The sequence below is a fragment of the Salvia splendens genome, chromosome 10 (genome assembly GCF_004379255.2).
Source record: "Salvia splendens isolate huo1 chromosome 10, SspV2, whole genome shotgun sequence".
Classification (NCBI taxonomy): Eukaryota; Viridiplantae; Streptophyta; class Magnoliopsida; order Lamiales; family Lamiaceae; genus Salvia; species Salvia splendens.
Window position 1 is genome coordinate 14764636 of NC_056041.1, and position 16429 is coordinate 14781064.

The 16429-nt window shown below is 35.8% G+C and overlaps 2 pseudogenes; both read left to right on the top strand.

Moving 5' to 3' along the window:
- Positions 1 to 1255: 1255 nt before the first annotated feature.
- On the top strand, positions 1256 to 9956 carry LOC121752673 (annotated as a pseudogene).
- A 931-nt stretch (positions 9957 to 10887) lies between these two features.
- On the top strand, positions 10888 to 12613 carry LOC121752674 (annotated as a pseudogene).
- Positions 12614 to 16429: the final 3816 nt, after the last annotated feature.

Sequence of the window (16429 nt, forward strand, 5' to 3'; positions counted from 1 at the left end):
AATCATGTGTACTGATTGAAATGTTAGTGATGATATTTGGTAAATTGTAATTGAATTGATTATATCAACACATAAAATTCAAATACCAATGACAAATTAAAAGAGAAACTAGAAAAGTGATCACGAGAAGAAAGTAAGAAAATTTTCTTCGACTCTTGGACTCTATGTGTCTCTTTCTCTCTCTCTCACACACACACATATGTGTGTCCGGAGTCTGAAAATTAAATACAGTTGATTGGGTTAGTTGCTTAGTTGTTGCATGAACATTCATGCATGCACATATTTCAGGTTCTAAAAAATCATGCAGGTTTTTTCTAGTTGTTTAATTACAAGTCATGGATTATGCGAGTGATTGTTGATTCGGTCTAATTAAGTAGAGCATAAATTTTGTGGTAATAAATCTGAGCTTGATTGTTCACCAGTTGTGTCGACGACAAGATGAGCGCCTCTAGTTATAGGTTCATAAAATGCGTCACCGTCGGCGACGGAGGCGTTGGTAAAACTTGCTTGCTCATTTCCTACACCACCAACACCTTTCCTACGGTTGAGTTCTTTCTCTCTGTCATATCCACGAAAATTAGTCTCATAATAAAAATGAAAATTTAGTCTTTATTTGTTTCATAAATAGGGTTACATCCCAACTGTGTTTGACAATTTTAGTGTGAATATGACGGTGGGTGGGAGCAGTGTTAATCTATCGCTGTGGGACTCTGCTGGTAAATTACTTGTTCTTGATTTTATTTAGCAGTACTAATTTATTTGTAGAAAAATTTAGTCATTAATTGTGTTGAGCAGGTCAGGAGGATTACAATAGATTAAGACCAGTAAGCTACCATGGAGCTAATGTGTTTATACTTGTATTCTCTCTTATTTCCAAGACTAGTTATGACAGTGTCCACAACAAGGTCAATCTTCTTTAATTTAATTCTACTCAGTGTTATCTCTTTCTCACTTGTTGCTAACAGTTTTCCTGTTTTCAAATGCTCAGTGGAATTCTGAGTTGAGGCATTATATATGCTCCTAAAGTTCCGATAATTCTTGTGGGATCAAAGACTGGTTAGGATCTCCTTTCATCACATCATACTCTTGTTTTTGTGGTTGAGTAGAAATAGTGATATCTAATTTATTTTCAGATCTTCGCTTCGAGAGGATAAACAATTCTTTGTGGACCGGTACCCATCTCAGCTGCAGAGGTATATATGCTTCTTGTTTACTTGGTTATATCCGGTTTATAATTAAGCGATGATGACCGTTGATGTATCAGTTTACTTTGAAGGGAGAGGAGCTCAAGAAAATGATTGGAGCATCTGCTTACATTGAATGTAGTTCCAAGACACAACAGGTGTGATCAAGTGTTACTTGGAGCTACACATTTATCTTCATTTGCCATTTCAACACGTTGTCAACGTCCATTATATATCGACTCTATTCTCATTCTTCTGTCTCCAAATATTGCAGAATGTGAAGGCCGTCTTTGATGAAGCTATCAAGGTCATTTTGCAGCAACCAAAACATGGGAAGAAAAAGAAGAGAAAGGGCCAACAAAACTGCAGCATACTGTGATTAATACTTACGGGACTCCAATATGATGAGGAATGATAGTGATGATGGTGAGTGAGAGAGAGATTAGCTTGCCATGTTGCTTAGTTTCCTCTTGAATTCATTTTTAGGTGATACAAGGGAATCTGCAATGAGATGACGCTCTCCGTTCAAAAACTTCCACCACGTCGTCATTTTTCTCCTTTTTTTTCTCTCATGCCCCCAACTTCCATAATGGACGCTTTCTTCCCACAGAACAAAAATTTGCACTATTCATTGTTTTACTTTTAAAATTAAAATACGAGAGAATATATAACACAAAAGTACTTCATAGGAGTATATAATAAAGTAAAATTATAAATCCTAAATGTTAAAATAACAAATACTAAAAAAATCTATGAATCATGTTGTTCGATCTTCTTAATGAGTACGCAGATCATGAGGTTGTGCATTTAAAGTTGATCCGAGGTCACCTCCGACGTATCCTTGACCACCAGATGTTCCATATGTTGGAGGTTCACATTTGTCAAGAGCCATGGACTATCAAGAGATGGTAGGGTCTAGGGTTTAGGGTTTAGCCTCAAATCCACCACTAAATTCCGGGCTCCTCTGGAGAAGTTGTCAGACATCTAAGTACTAGAAGGCTTTCTTCTCCTCAGTGAAGAAGACCCCATTCGCCTTCTTGGCAATGTGGCCAAGCTGTGTCCGACCACATCTTTTGGGCGTTAGCGTAGAGGCCACCCCACCTTTGCACGTCCTTCTGAACCCGCGATCAATGCTTTCGGATTCGTGGGCATACTCAATAATCCAGTCCCAGAATATCTGGAACTTCTAGTTGTTTCCGATGACGGAGTCCTTGGAAACATCGATGAAGCACCTCACCAACACTATCATTTCTTTGGGGGTATACCTCTCCGGAGGTATAGCCCGACTACCCGTGTGGGTTGGCCTGAACCCGAACGGATTAACCCAAACCTAATAATAATAAAAATTATAAATGTAATCATGTTTATTATACTAGTAGATTACTTATTGTTGTTATTAATATGTTATCAATTAATAACTTATTATGAAAAATCTGATGTTATATTAAAATTATGAATCATAATAATAATACAGTAATGTAATACTACTCTTGAGTAATATCTTACTAAATGAATCTTAATTTGATTCTAAAATTATTTTATTAATTAAAAATCTAATAAAAAATTTACCTCATTATTATGCCAATTAGTAGGGGTGAGCAAAAAAACCGGAAACCGAATATCCGAACCGATCCAAACCGAAATTTTGAAATTTGGTTCGGTTTTTTCGGTTTTAAAAATAAAAAAATTTCGGTTTTTCGGTTCGGTTTGGTTCAAGCGAAGAAAAAAACCGAAAAACCGAATTATATATATTCTATTAATTTAATATATTATATTATATATAATATATATATATATATATATATATATATTCTTTTAATATATTCTACTATATAATATATATTATATGTATTATTAATTTTATATTATATATAAATATTCTATTAGTATATATAAAATAAAATAAAATACACATATATAAATATATATTTATATTATTATTTTTTTCAGGTTTTTCGGGTTTTTTTCGGGTTTTTCGGTTTTGTTCGGGTTTTTTCGGTTTTTTAAGTTCGGTTTTCGGTTTTTCGGTTTCGGTTTTTCGGTTTTTTCGGGTTCAGTTCGGTTTGGATTTTGAACTAAATTCGGTTTTTTCGGGTTTGGTTCGGTTTTGGTAAAAAACTGAACCGAAACCCGAATGCACACCCCTACCAATTAGTCAAATTATTACTGTGATAATATTCTAAATATTTCCAAACACTACAAGATAAATAATCTATCAAATCATATTTCGAAAAATCATAATCTTTAATAACATTAATTTCTTGAAATATTTTCACGGAATCATCAATTTTTACTGTAAATAAGACATAACAAGCCAAATAAATATCCATCTAATGTGGATAGCCCATAAAGGAATATGCGAAAATATTTTTCAAGATTATTCGATGAATCGTGACTCAGATCAAACACCATCAAATGTTAATGTTGTGACAAATAGGGTAATTATGTAATCGACAAACGAAAGAACGTAAATAGACACAGAATTTACATGGTTCACCAACGTTGTGTTGGCTATATCCACGGGCAAGAACGAAGAACTAATTGGATTATGACTGCGGTTACAGATACATAGTTATTGTGCCATACTTCTATATAAATAGGTACAAGAGACGAATTGGGCCTAATACAACAATTAAGGCCCAAAACAGAAACATATCATAGCGTCAGGCCGGGGGCGTCTCCGCCCCCCAGACCCCATTTAACTAGCAGCAAACAGTAATGATTCAAGGCATCCTAACAGTTAATAAAATTATTATATCAATTTATAACAATATTTACATGATTTCTATATTGTTCATAAACAAAATAATTACAAATGAGCTTTACGATTGAAGTGGGATAAAAATCACTTTTGAAGGCATAGCTGATAGCACGCACATAGTGTCGGTGAGATTGTGCGTGTGATTCATGATAGAAAAAATACATCTTACCAAATAAAGCATTGATAGCGATATATGTCACTATCCTTGTTTGGGGAAAATATTGTTTCATCATAAGATAATGTTTTTAGTAAATTCACATAAAATCTTTAGATGATATTTATTCAAAAAACGGTTAGTGACTCAATTAATTCAATCACAACCACTACACTAAATAATTTATTGATTTTTTTATATGCTTGTCGGGCCTTGATATATTTCAAATCTCTTACTCATACAGACAGTCATACTGCTTAATTATTAACGAAAGCTTAATTATTCATTTCGTGTTGTTTATATGACAAATATAGTACGTAGGAGTACTAATTAAGGGAAAATCTGAACAAAAAACAACAACTCGCACAATTTTTGACTAAGATAAGATGTTAATGTATTTTACTATTTTTGACTAAGATAACTAGATAAGATAGTTATTAATTTACCATTTTCCAGTCAAAGATGAGGTGTAGACGTGAAACATAATGCAGTTGAAATTTATTTACCATTATAATGATCTTGATAGTACTAGTACTTTTTAGTCTTTGACCCATAATAATTATTGTGTTTTTTATCAAATTTTTATTTGTGTAGTAGACAGATTCCTAATGATTTAGAATATTACAAAAACTTGAAATTTAATAGTCTAAAATATCTCATTGTTGGCCTTAAAATAGTTTATATGTATCTTTCATAATTCATAAAAAATAAGCTTCTAGTACCTTCATTTTAAAAATATAAAGTAGAGCTAATTAATAGCTATCGCATAAACTCAACTTTATTAGCAAGAATATTTAAAGTAAAATCAGTGGGAATCTTGAGGATCATAAACATAAAGTATATTAGCTATCACTAAAGTATTTTATTTTTCATAAAAATATTAAGGCACAAAAAATTCTTTCCAAATAATTTATTTGATACCGTCGAATTCTAGTTGAAAGAAAAAACAAGCTAGTTAGTAGAGTTGGATGGCTGATAAGTTATGACATAGAGATCACTCAATTCGAATTTTACCAATTCTTAAAGTCGAATATTGCAATTAAAAAATAAAAAAAATGTCAAAACCATAAGTTTCTCTTTTACTTAGAAAAAATCAGTATTTAATTTATTCACAAAAAGTTGTATAGTATGATGGATGTTACACATATTCAAGAATATATTTACATTTATTTGATGATTTCTAAACTTGTAGTAGCACAAAACTCCCTATCACATTTAAAAAAATATGTCCATTCATAAGTGGCCTATCACAATATTTTTTGAGGAAAACCGAGTCTATTTGAGTTAGTTATTTTGAGGGAAACCGAGTCTATCACAATTAATTTTGTCTAACTGTATCCTTAATTTTGAGGGAAGCCGACTCTATCTCAATTCGCATATTCAAAACCAATCTAATAAACTCGACTTAATACTAATCGTGAGTATTTCTTAGTAAAATAAAAATAAAAATAAAAATCCTAAATTTCATTTTAATCATATAAAACACACACGAAGTTGACCGTTGGGACTGTATAGTAAATGCAAAATTAAGAGAAGGGCAGTGCCGTCTTTTCGCTCGAAGCGGACAAACCCATCCCCATTCCCCGTTCATGCACTTACGCCGTTAGTGTACCGTTGAAGCAACCGTTAACCCGCGATAGCCGGTTGTGAGCCCCCCGCCTCATTTGTCGGTCGTTATCCGATGACCGGATATCGTGGGTTTCCCGCGAATTATTGGTTTCCCTTTTCAATGACTTGCCGTAATTAAACACTAACATTTCTAATTTTATTGGGACTTCTCTCTCATCACGGACAATTTCTTCCATGCAGCCTTTGTTTCTCCAGTAAAATATTGAAATTCGGATGAAGCCAAATTGATCGTTTACGTTTCAATTAAAGCAGCCCTGCGTTTGAATTTTAAAATATTGTATGTTAGCTGAGAGTTGGTAAGCACAGGATCATCGGTGGCGCTATTTTGTTGATTTAAAATGTTTGATGGCTTTGAACGGAAGGGAATATTCAAAAAAAATTAGGTAGGCTTCCATTGTCGCATTATATTCTTATTGTTTCGGGAAAATTCAACGTGCATTTTTTGGATTTTTTTTTTGCTGATTAGTACGCCATGATGAATATTTTAATTATTATTGATATTATATCATGTGGTGGAAGCAGAGGGGATTTGATTAATAGAGGTGCCTGCTTTTGAACTGGAGGTTGGATTTTGTGATTTGTTTTATCTGAATCGGAAATGGTGATATAAATCAAGAGGAATTTTGGAATTCAAGGAGTTGGCAGCGCCTTTTCTTCGGAAGCAATACATATTTGCTGCGGCGGTTGAAGTTACTGCAATTTGCACTCAATTAGGTGTTCAATGTTTCTGGCATAGATTTAGGAGTGATCAGGTTTCTGCAGAAACACGCAATTTTTAGCTTAAATGCACATGTGAAAGTTGAGAGGTTGGATTTGGGGAGGAAGAAATTGATTGTGGGGATAAGATTAGATGGCTATGCTAAAGAGTTGCTAGATTGGACTGTGGTTAAAGTAGCCGGTCCAGGCGACTCGGTTGTGGCGATTCATGTTTGCAGGAATTCAGGTGCTATGTTACTAAAGTTTTGAATTCTTCAGCTGTTTGTACAATGTGAAAATGTTGAGATTTTTATTTTATGTTTTAGTTTGTGATGAATTGAGGTATATTGGCTGCAGGTTGCATTCCGAAGGAGAAAGTGTTGTTGGATGGTTACTTGAAGACTATGAAGGCCTATGCAACAAAAAGCAGGTTAGTTTCACCTTTCCTAACTCGGTTGTGATGATAATGCTGAATGGCAGAGTGAATTAATATTGGTGGGGTGTTTCAGGTTTCTCTTAGTGCTAAAGTCTTGAAAGGGAACTCAACCAGAAAAGCTCTAGTGAGAGAGGCGAAGACTCATGGTGCATCGACTGTTATTGTGGGATTAACGAGGCTTAGCGCATTGGGGTAAGAGTATTGAGGTCCTTCAGTTCCTCTGTATTTGGAAATTTATGTTGGTTTTTTTATTGAGATATCGATAGCATCTGTGTTTAGGGGATGAGCTTCAATCGCTAGGTATTGTGCAAGGCAACTGCCTCCCACTACTGAGGTTATAGCGATTCACAACGGCAAGGTTGTCTTCAGCAGGTGCTCGAAACTTTTATTAGAAGGTGTGGTGTTATTTCTGCGAAAAAGAAAAGAAATATGTTAATTAGATGTATGTCTAGATGGCTAAGCTGTGATCTCTTGTGATTGCAGGCGTGGGTTTAGACTCAAAGACGAGTGCTTATGGCAATGACAGCATGTCAACCAAAGACACTTTTTCGGAGTTTGGAGAGTCTGAGATATCAAGCATTGATGCAAAAGATGGAAACATGAGCTTGCGAGATGATGCCATGAGCCCTATTGGGAGGCTTCAACGAGGCTCTATAAGCTCCATTTTTTTCCATGCTGAAGAGTTCGCCAAGCAGAGTCCGGGTTGGCCTCTACTTCAGGCAGAAAACTCAAGAGATGATGCTGTGAGTCCTATTGGGAGGCTTAAACGAGGCTCTTTAAGCTCGATTTCTCTCCCAGCAGAAGATTTCACCAAGCAGAGGCCGGGTTGGCCTCTACTTCAGACAGCAAACTCAGGAGATGATGCTGTGAGCCCTATTGGGAGGCTGAAACGAGTCTCCTTAAGCTCGATTTCTCTCCCTGCAGAAGACTTTACTAAGCAGAGGCCCGGTTGGCCTCTACTTCAGACAGCTTGTTTGGTGACTCAACTTGGCGTGGAAGCAAGAAAGATGTCGGTTGTTCAATGGGTGATGACCCTGCCAAGCCGGCCACTCTCTGATGCCTCATCTCAGTCCAGCTCGCCTGTGAGCTGCCAGACCGATGATTCTATTGAAGGAGAGAGTGAGAAGGCGGCTCAGATGACTTGTTTCTGCAAGGAAACCAGTCTTCTCGAGCTTCCTAAGGATTTGGAACTCATACTGATGAGAAATCCGGCAGGTTGCACAGTTCTCAGCCTCGATTATCTGAAGATGTCGACTTCAGATTTCTCCTCTGGTAACTCTTTCAAACATGAAGTATTGTTTTTGTTTAGCTGTATAAACTGAGATCCTTTTATCAGCATCCCCCTTAACTAACACAAAATGGTATAGGAAATCTTATCGGGAGAGGAGGCTGCAACTCGGTGTTCAAGGGAGTTTTTCCTCAAGGAAAATCAGTAGCTGTGAAGATCATGGAGTCTTCCAAAGAAGCGTGGAAGGATTTTATTCAAGAAGTCGACATAATGACCACGTTGAAGCACACAAAAATTGCGCCTCTACTTGGGGTCTGCGTGGAAGATAATGCTTTGATCTCCGTTTATGATCTGATGCCCCGAGGAAACCTTGAAGAAAATCTACACGGTGAGTGTTTCACAAGTTCTTGAATTTTAAACTTCATGCCAAACTGTCACTGCATCACCTCAGGTTGAGTTGTTTCTTGAAGCAGGTAGCATTAAGGAAAAATCTGTGTTGTTGACATGGGAAACGAGATACCGGATAGCTATTGGGATTGCTGAAGCCTTAAACTACATACACAACGAATGCCCTAGGCCCGTCATTCATAGAGATATCAAATCTTCAAATATTCTCCTAACTGATGAGTTAGAACCGCAGGTAGGTTCATTAGGTCCAAAACTGGCCTAACAGTCACAATGCAACTAGATCATATTCTCAAAATCATCGATCACATGGTTACTGACTCAGCTTCCGTTGTTTCCTTGTCAGTTATCCGACTTTGGCTTGGCGACTTGGGGGCCCACAATGTCATCCTATTTGATGGACAGCGATGTAGTTGGAACGTTTGGGTACCTAGCTCCGGAGTACTTCATGTATGGCAAAGTTAGTGACAAGATTGATGTGTTTGCTTTCGGTGTTGTTCTGCTTGAACTGCTCTCCGGGAGGAAACCTATTAGTTTGGAGACTACAAAGAGTCAAGAAAGCTTGGTCATGTGGGTAAGAATCATTGATTTTGAACTAAAACACTCATGTTTCATTGTAGTTTTTGTAAGATCAGTTGAAAAACTAACAAAACATAAGCATGTGAACCAAATCCAGTTTTGTTGCAGTTTTGTACTAGTAATTATTGAAACTTTGTTTATGTGTTAAGGCAAAACCTAAGCTAGAGAGCAAGGACTTGCAGAGTATATTGGATCAAAATTTGGAAAACATTGATGAGGATCAGATGCAAAGGATGGCTCTTGCTGCGTCTCTATGCCTGACTCAATCATCACGTCTTCGCCCCAAAATGCACCAGGTAACGAAGATGAGGTTGGACGCGAACTTGATGTGACGAGCTTCGTTTTTTCTGCTATACTAATTCAGCATCTGTGTATGAATGCAGATACTTAGTATACTAAGAGGGGAGGAGTATTTGGTTGGAGTTAGGCCAAAATGTGGTGATGATGATGAAGAAAATGAGGACGAGAACGACGATGAAGTGTATCCAGATTCAAGAGCAGAGTCACATATGAGCCTTGCATTTCTTGATATAAAGGAGAACTCGACATCATTCAGCAGCATTGATCAAAGCAGCCCTCTCTCTGTTGAAGAGTATTTGAAGAAGAGATGGAGTAGATCATTAAGTATGGATTAATTTTGGCAAAGATTTGTTGTTGTGTTTTTTTTTAATTGGGAGGGGGAGGGGGGTGGAGGAGGAGGCATGCACCCCAAAAATAATGAGGTGGGTTGGTTTCCAGTTTCACTCAACATGATTTTTTTCTTTTTTTTGGTGGTAATTTGTTAGAGAAAGGAAAAAAATCCCTCAATTGTAGGGTGGTGTTTTGAAAAGGATTGTGCTTGAATATTATAAAGTGCATTGAATTATACAAATTGTTAATATCAATATAAACCACTCCATATCAATAAAAAATTAGATCCTTTTATTGATGGCTTTAAAAAAGAACAATTTTAGCGGGCAATTTTACATGGAAGAGAATCAAGAGATATTGGCATCTAAATTTTCCAGTGTTTCCTAATTTCACTAGACTTTGTTTTTTTAGTAGGGATTTGGGAACTTTGGGATTGAAATTGGGGATACCTCTCAAATAACATCAACACGACCCATTATTGGGCTGGAAATTTATTGGGTCATTGAGTTGATAGATTTGGGCTTGGGCTTGGGCTATTTTAAGAGAAAACAAAAACTTGGCTTATGCAAAGATTAGTAGATGTGATGTGATAGTTGAATCCTCTCCTTCTAATGATTTTTCTTTAATTGAACTTTGACATAATTGCACCCTATTTTCTTTATCATTGGTAGTCAGTCGCTTTCACAGAAATACAAAGATGGATAATAATAATAATAATAATAATAATAATAATAATAATAATAATAATAATAATAATAATAATAATAATAATAATAATAATAAATGATATTTACCCATACGAACCAATTTAGACCTCAGATCATGGTGTTATTATGCCATATCTTAAAGTAAACATAGGATGGAAAAGTAACTTTTTTTTTCGCAAGATAAAGAATATAGTTCAAAATGCCTGTATTTGTACTATGTCGAATATGTCATGTAGATATCAATTTCAAGATTTTGATGTTCACTTCAAGATTAAAATTTCAGTATTACACTATTCTGTAAAATCAGAAATTGGCATGAATATTGCACATTTAAACAGATTACTCTTTCCACGCGTCACCCCTTCATCCATCAAATTATAAATACTTACTAAATTAATACTAGTACACAATTAAAAGTCAATACTCCTACTACATATTAATTAAAAAATTACCAGTTATATTTTCTTGTAAAATAGGAGTAATTAAATGGTAGGCATCAAAGCCTAGCGTTTCGCAATCAGCGAAATTTTGAGGAATCGCCCCATTAAATTATCGCCATTTGTATCTTCGTTAAAGCTCTTTTTAGCCCTTTTCGTAACCCTTCCTTTTCACCCTTATATATTCCCCAATCTCCGCTTCCTGCCGCTCGCTCTTGCGCAAAGATTCTTTTTTTTTGGAATTCGTCACTTGTTTGTAAGTCATTTTGTTTTTCTTCCGATTTGCTTTTGGTAAAATCTAGGAGTTGCGTTAGTTTTTGGTCATAATTGGACTTCTATGTGCTGAATTTCACCGCTATTTGGCTCGATAAGGGTTAGTTTTAGTTTAATTGAAGTGCCCGGTTTTGATTTTACCTAAAATTTTGATTTTTGTGGTGGAATTTGCTTTACAATCCTTGGAATATTACGTTTGGTTCATGATTGTATAAACTGTTTAGCTTCTAAATTAGTCAATTTTGTGATTTTTTTCTTCTTCTTTTGCTAGGGTTTTGTTATTTATTTGCCATAAAGGAGTGGACACAAAGGGTTATTTGTGACATTTTCTGCAAGATTTGGATTATTGGTTTTGTTAGAACAGTGTATATCAGCTGAAAATGGATGATGGAGAGCTTGATTTCCCAAATGACCCAATGTTGTCATGCTTGGATATAACTAATGCACAGAGCAGTTGCTCCTTCGACATAGATGAGTTTCTTAGTCGGACACAGTCTTGCAATGATGCCCTTGGTCGGACAGAGGCTTACACCGATGGTCTTGGTCAAACACAGGCCTGCACCCATGCTCATGCTTGCAACCCTTCGGGCCCTGATCAATCCCACACGCACACATGTATTCATGTCCATACCCAAATTATGCCCTCTCCTAGTGAAGGTCAGGATCCCAGCGATGACACTGCTGAGTCTGTGGACAAGAAATCTAAAAAGAGGTCGTTGGGAAACCGTGAAGCTGTGCGTAAGTACAGGGAGAAGAAGAAAGCTAGAGCTGCATCATTGGAAGATGAGGTTATCAGGTTGAGGGCTTTGAATCAGCAGCTAATGAAGAGGCTCCAAGGTCAGGCCTTGTTGGAGGCTGAGGTTGCTAGGCTTAAGTGCTTGCTTGTGGACATCAGAGGGAGGAATGAGGATAGAGGGAGAAATTGGTTCTTTCCCTTACCGGAAGCCGAACAAGAGTGGAGACGTCTATCAAAACATGGTGAATCCTAATAGTACTGGAAGGTACGTGGTCAATTCATGTAATATGCAGCGCAATGATCCGCTTTACTGCATTAATCCTGGACCAGAAGCTGCATTGAGTGGACCATGCCTTGGGGATTGTGGGGTTTGACAGTCTTCAGTGTTTGGGAAATCAAAATTCTGATCTGGAGGAATTCCCTGATTGTGGACTCGGCAATGTTAAAGTTGTCTCTAATGCCAATGCTTCCACCGGAAGTAAAAGAAAAGGTAAACCATTATATGCCTCTTTGTATTCAAAGTGCCTTCATGAGAACACCTTGATAAGAACCTCTCCGTTATATCATTTGTCTTCTCTAACATTTTGCTTAGGGCATTATATATTCTTATCTTAGTAGTCATTTAGCTGTAAAATAGTAGTAATGCTATCCTTCTGACATGCATATCTATTTTTGCTTATTTTGTAGAGATAGCTTATGTTGTCGATCTTGTTAGCAAAGGTTTAGGTGAAATGTTCCATGAAACGGTGTTGGCCTAATGTGCGTTTCTAAATTTTGTAGTGTGCTATCGCTCGCCTGCTTGTGCAATATGGTCCCCATTCTATAATACGATCAAGATTGTTCTTCATGCTAGATATCTGATTTAGATGCTAGCTGATCTCTTTACACGTTTATATGGTTCCTAGTTGATCGAACTAGGATTGTCATTGGGCTTTGGAATTTGCATTACCTTGTCTTTCTAAACACGATGTTGCTTTTGCCCGTCTTGTCAGCAGGTTCACGTGCTGCAATGCTTAGCTGAAGAGCTGGTCAGACGGGGGCAATCTCAATGTCGAGAACGAGCATTACCGCTCATTTCCATCCTCAGTTTTGAGATCAGCGGCCAGCCCCATCATCACCTCCCTCTAATAAGCTAGAGTTGGGCATGCTTATATTTGTGGGTTTCGTGTACATTAGTTTCCATATTCTACTCTTTGTAAAGCGGAAGGATCGGAGCATAGGTAGCAGAACTCGAGGGAGAGGACTAATCTTTCAATTTTTAAGCTTTCTTAGGTTTACCCATGCCAGCCTCCAGGTTTCGAAAGGCAGCAGAACTTGTTTGATTCTGTCTTTAATGTGTTCTCGACTGTATTTTTCTTCCCTTTTTAGGAATGTTGTTTCTTGAATTTGGAAACGCGAAGTATCGTGCTATATGGAATTCTATTTATAATCAAATGTTATTGTTTGCCATGATCCGGCAAGAAAGGTGTAAGCTTGCAGATTTTCCCGAGCTCTTGTTTCGTTTTTATATTTTTCCTCGTATTTGTGTTTTTTACAGGCGACGACACTCTTGTGTGTGCGTCTGGTATTATTCGGTGTCTCGTAGATGCCACACTGTATAGATTAGTATTTGGGACTTGTGGACAAACTAGTAAACCTCAAAGCCAGAGAGAGAGAGAGAGAGTTGCATTTAGATGTTGCTTCCATTTGGTCAATATTGGGATTGGATGTGTAGTTTGATTTTAGTTCCCCATTTTTACTGGTCATACACAATTTTATCTACATATACTTTCCTGCATTTGCTCTCCACCTCTCATACGTATAGCATTTTTTTGATAGTGGATCTTTTGAAAAAAAAAAAACTCAGAGATGGAGAAAGAATGATGCTCCCCTCGTTCCACTCTAATAGGTGGGATATATTCCTTGTTTGACATTACATTTTATGCATTGTTTTGAAAAGAAATATGTATCGAGTAGAGTGTGTATAGGTATATTTCTTGTTTAACATTAGATTTTATGCTGTGCTTTTAAAAGGAAAAATTTATCGAATAAGTATGTTTCTTGTAATTTCAAAAAGAAAATGTATTGAATAGAGTGACCGAGTGATTACTAAAAGCATGACCTTTATAACATCAGTTGGAATTTACTAAAAAATAAAGCCAATAATGTTGTCGAAATAGTATGCAACTATCTTAAATGATGTTGCCGCAGCTTTTATGGATAATAATATGAGTCTCACTTTATATAGTCATGTTATAAAATAACAATATAAATGAAATAAGTTAGTAAAATATGAAACTTATTTACTAAATATAGTAAAAATAAAATGAAACATGTAATATTGGACGTACAGAAAAGGAAATTTGGGATACATTTGCATATTGGAGGAAATAATAAAGTAGTAATGCACTGTTTCCAGAATAGGGAGATCAGATTTTCCACAAAAAGAAAGGTCCCCATTGGATGATCAAAATTTAAAGAGGAAAAGAAGAAACTACAATTGTTAGTATTATTCCCAACTTCAGTGTCACAGTGACTCCAACTCTGAATATCAACAAAAGGATCAAAACTAAATAAAGTTGAATAATCAAAAAGAGACTCTTCTTGCATAAAAAGTGATGTGATGTTATAAATGGAAGGAGAAGCCAGTTGATGAACAAAACAAAGATATGTCATTACTTATGTTTTGAAAATAAAATGGGGTCAAGAAGCGTGTTGAGTGCAAAAAAACAGAACAACTTCGAATTTAACATTCTCTTTATTTTAATGATTAGCATGTGATGTAATCCAAAACTAGGAAATACACAGATTCAAACGATTAGGTATAATTTTATTCCCTTTATTAAAACGAGCCCTCGAATTTACACTTTTTTAAAATTTAGACCCTTTTCTCAATTTTTTGTGGTATAGTATTAGTTACATAGTAGTAACATTTTTTTAATCGATAGGTTTAGTTAACCAACTAAAAATTAGCCCAAATCGCTAATTGCAAAGCCTTCTAACCGACCGGTTACTTGGCTAACAAAAAATAACGCAAAATAATTTTGAATCTAAGGGTGTGTTTGGAACATGGAATTGGAGGTGTGGAATTGGAGCCTTCAATTCCAAATCCAATGTTTGGTTCCACAAAAATGTTTGGATTTGGAATTGCATTGCAATTCCAAATCTTCCAATTCCACAATTTGAATTTCATATCAAAAGTATAAAATTGGAATTCCAAAGTCATAAAATTAGATAGATTCACTATATATCCACAACACACACTTCACACACTACACTGCACACATTTCACACACAACACACAACACACACATTTCACACACGACACACACTACACACATTTCATACACTACACACATTACACACACTACACACATTTCACGCACTACACACACTACACATATTTCACACACTTCAACATTTCACATATTTCATGAAAGCATCCAATTTTTGGTTTTTTTGTTTTTAGATTTTTTTCGATCCTAACTGAACCGTATCGAAAAATTAAAATTTTCAAAAAGTTTAAACTAACTAACCAAAAGACTAAAAAACTGAACCAAATTTGAAATTTCAGTTTGTGAATAGTGTGTGTAGTGTGTGTATTTTGTGTATAGTGCATGTAGTATGTTTATTTTATGCATAGCGTAGCGTGTGTGTAGAGTGCGCAATGTGTGAAGTGTTTTTTTGGTATAGTGCGTGAACAATGTTTATTTTGTTTATAATGTATGCAACGTGTGTAGTGTGTGTATATTGTGTGCAGTGTGTGAATGTCGTGTAGAGTGTGGATTGTGTGTATTTTGTGTATGGTGTGTGCAATGTGTGTACTTTGTGTATAGTGTGTTTGTAATGTGTGTATTTTGTGTATATCATGTGTAGAATGTGTAGAATGTGTAGTGTGTGTATTTTTTGTATAGCATGTGTAGAGTGTGTAGTGTGTGAAGTGTGTATTTTGTGTGTGTGTGTGTGTGTATTGTATATGTATTTTGTGTAAAGTGTGTGTGTGGGTGTATATTTTGTATATAATGTGTATGCATAAATTCTTCAAATTCAGTTATATATCAATTACTTCATTTTACCAAACATAGGATTTGAATTCCATCAAATTCAATTCCGTCAAATTCAATTCCGGGTCCCTTCGGTACATTGGAATTGGAATTGGAATGGGCCATAGAATTTGAATTCCAATTCCAATTCCAATTCCGTGTTCCAAACGCAACCTAAGTATATTTCGTTTTTAAACATGAGAATGAAAACTAACCACATTATTTGATTGATACAAGTTGAAACAATATAAGTACTATTATTCGAAGATATATTCGGTGAATTCCTTCATAAAGAATATGGAGAACCTGAAATATTATTTTTTAAAAAACTGAAATAGTATTCATTTGATCATTTAGCCCTTCAGAGATATGATGTTGGGCACCAAATAACGATGACTCGAGGTGTTGAAATTGTTCACTACTGAAATTGTAGGCAAGAGAGATGATCTACTTCAACAGTATCTATTAGCTATACAAAGGGAATATTAATGCTCCATATAGCATTTTTCGGGGGTCAAGATTTCATTATTGATTTATAACCATTTGTAAAAA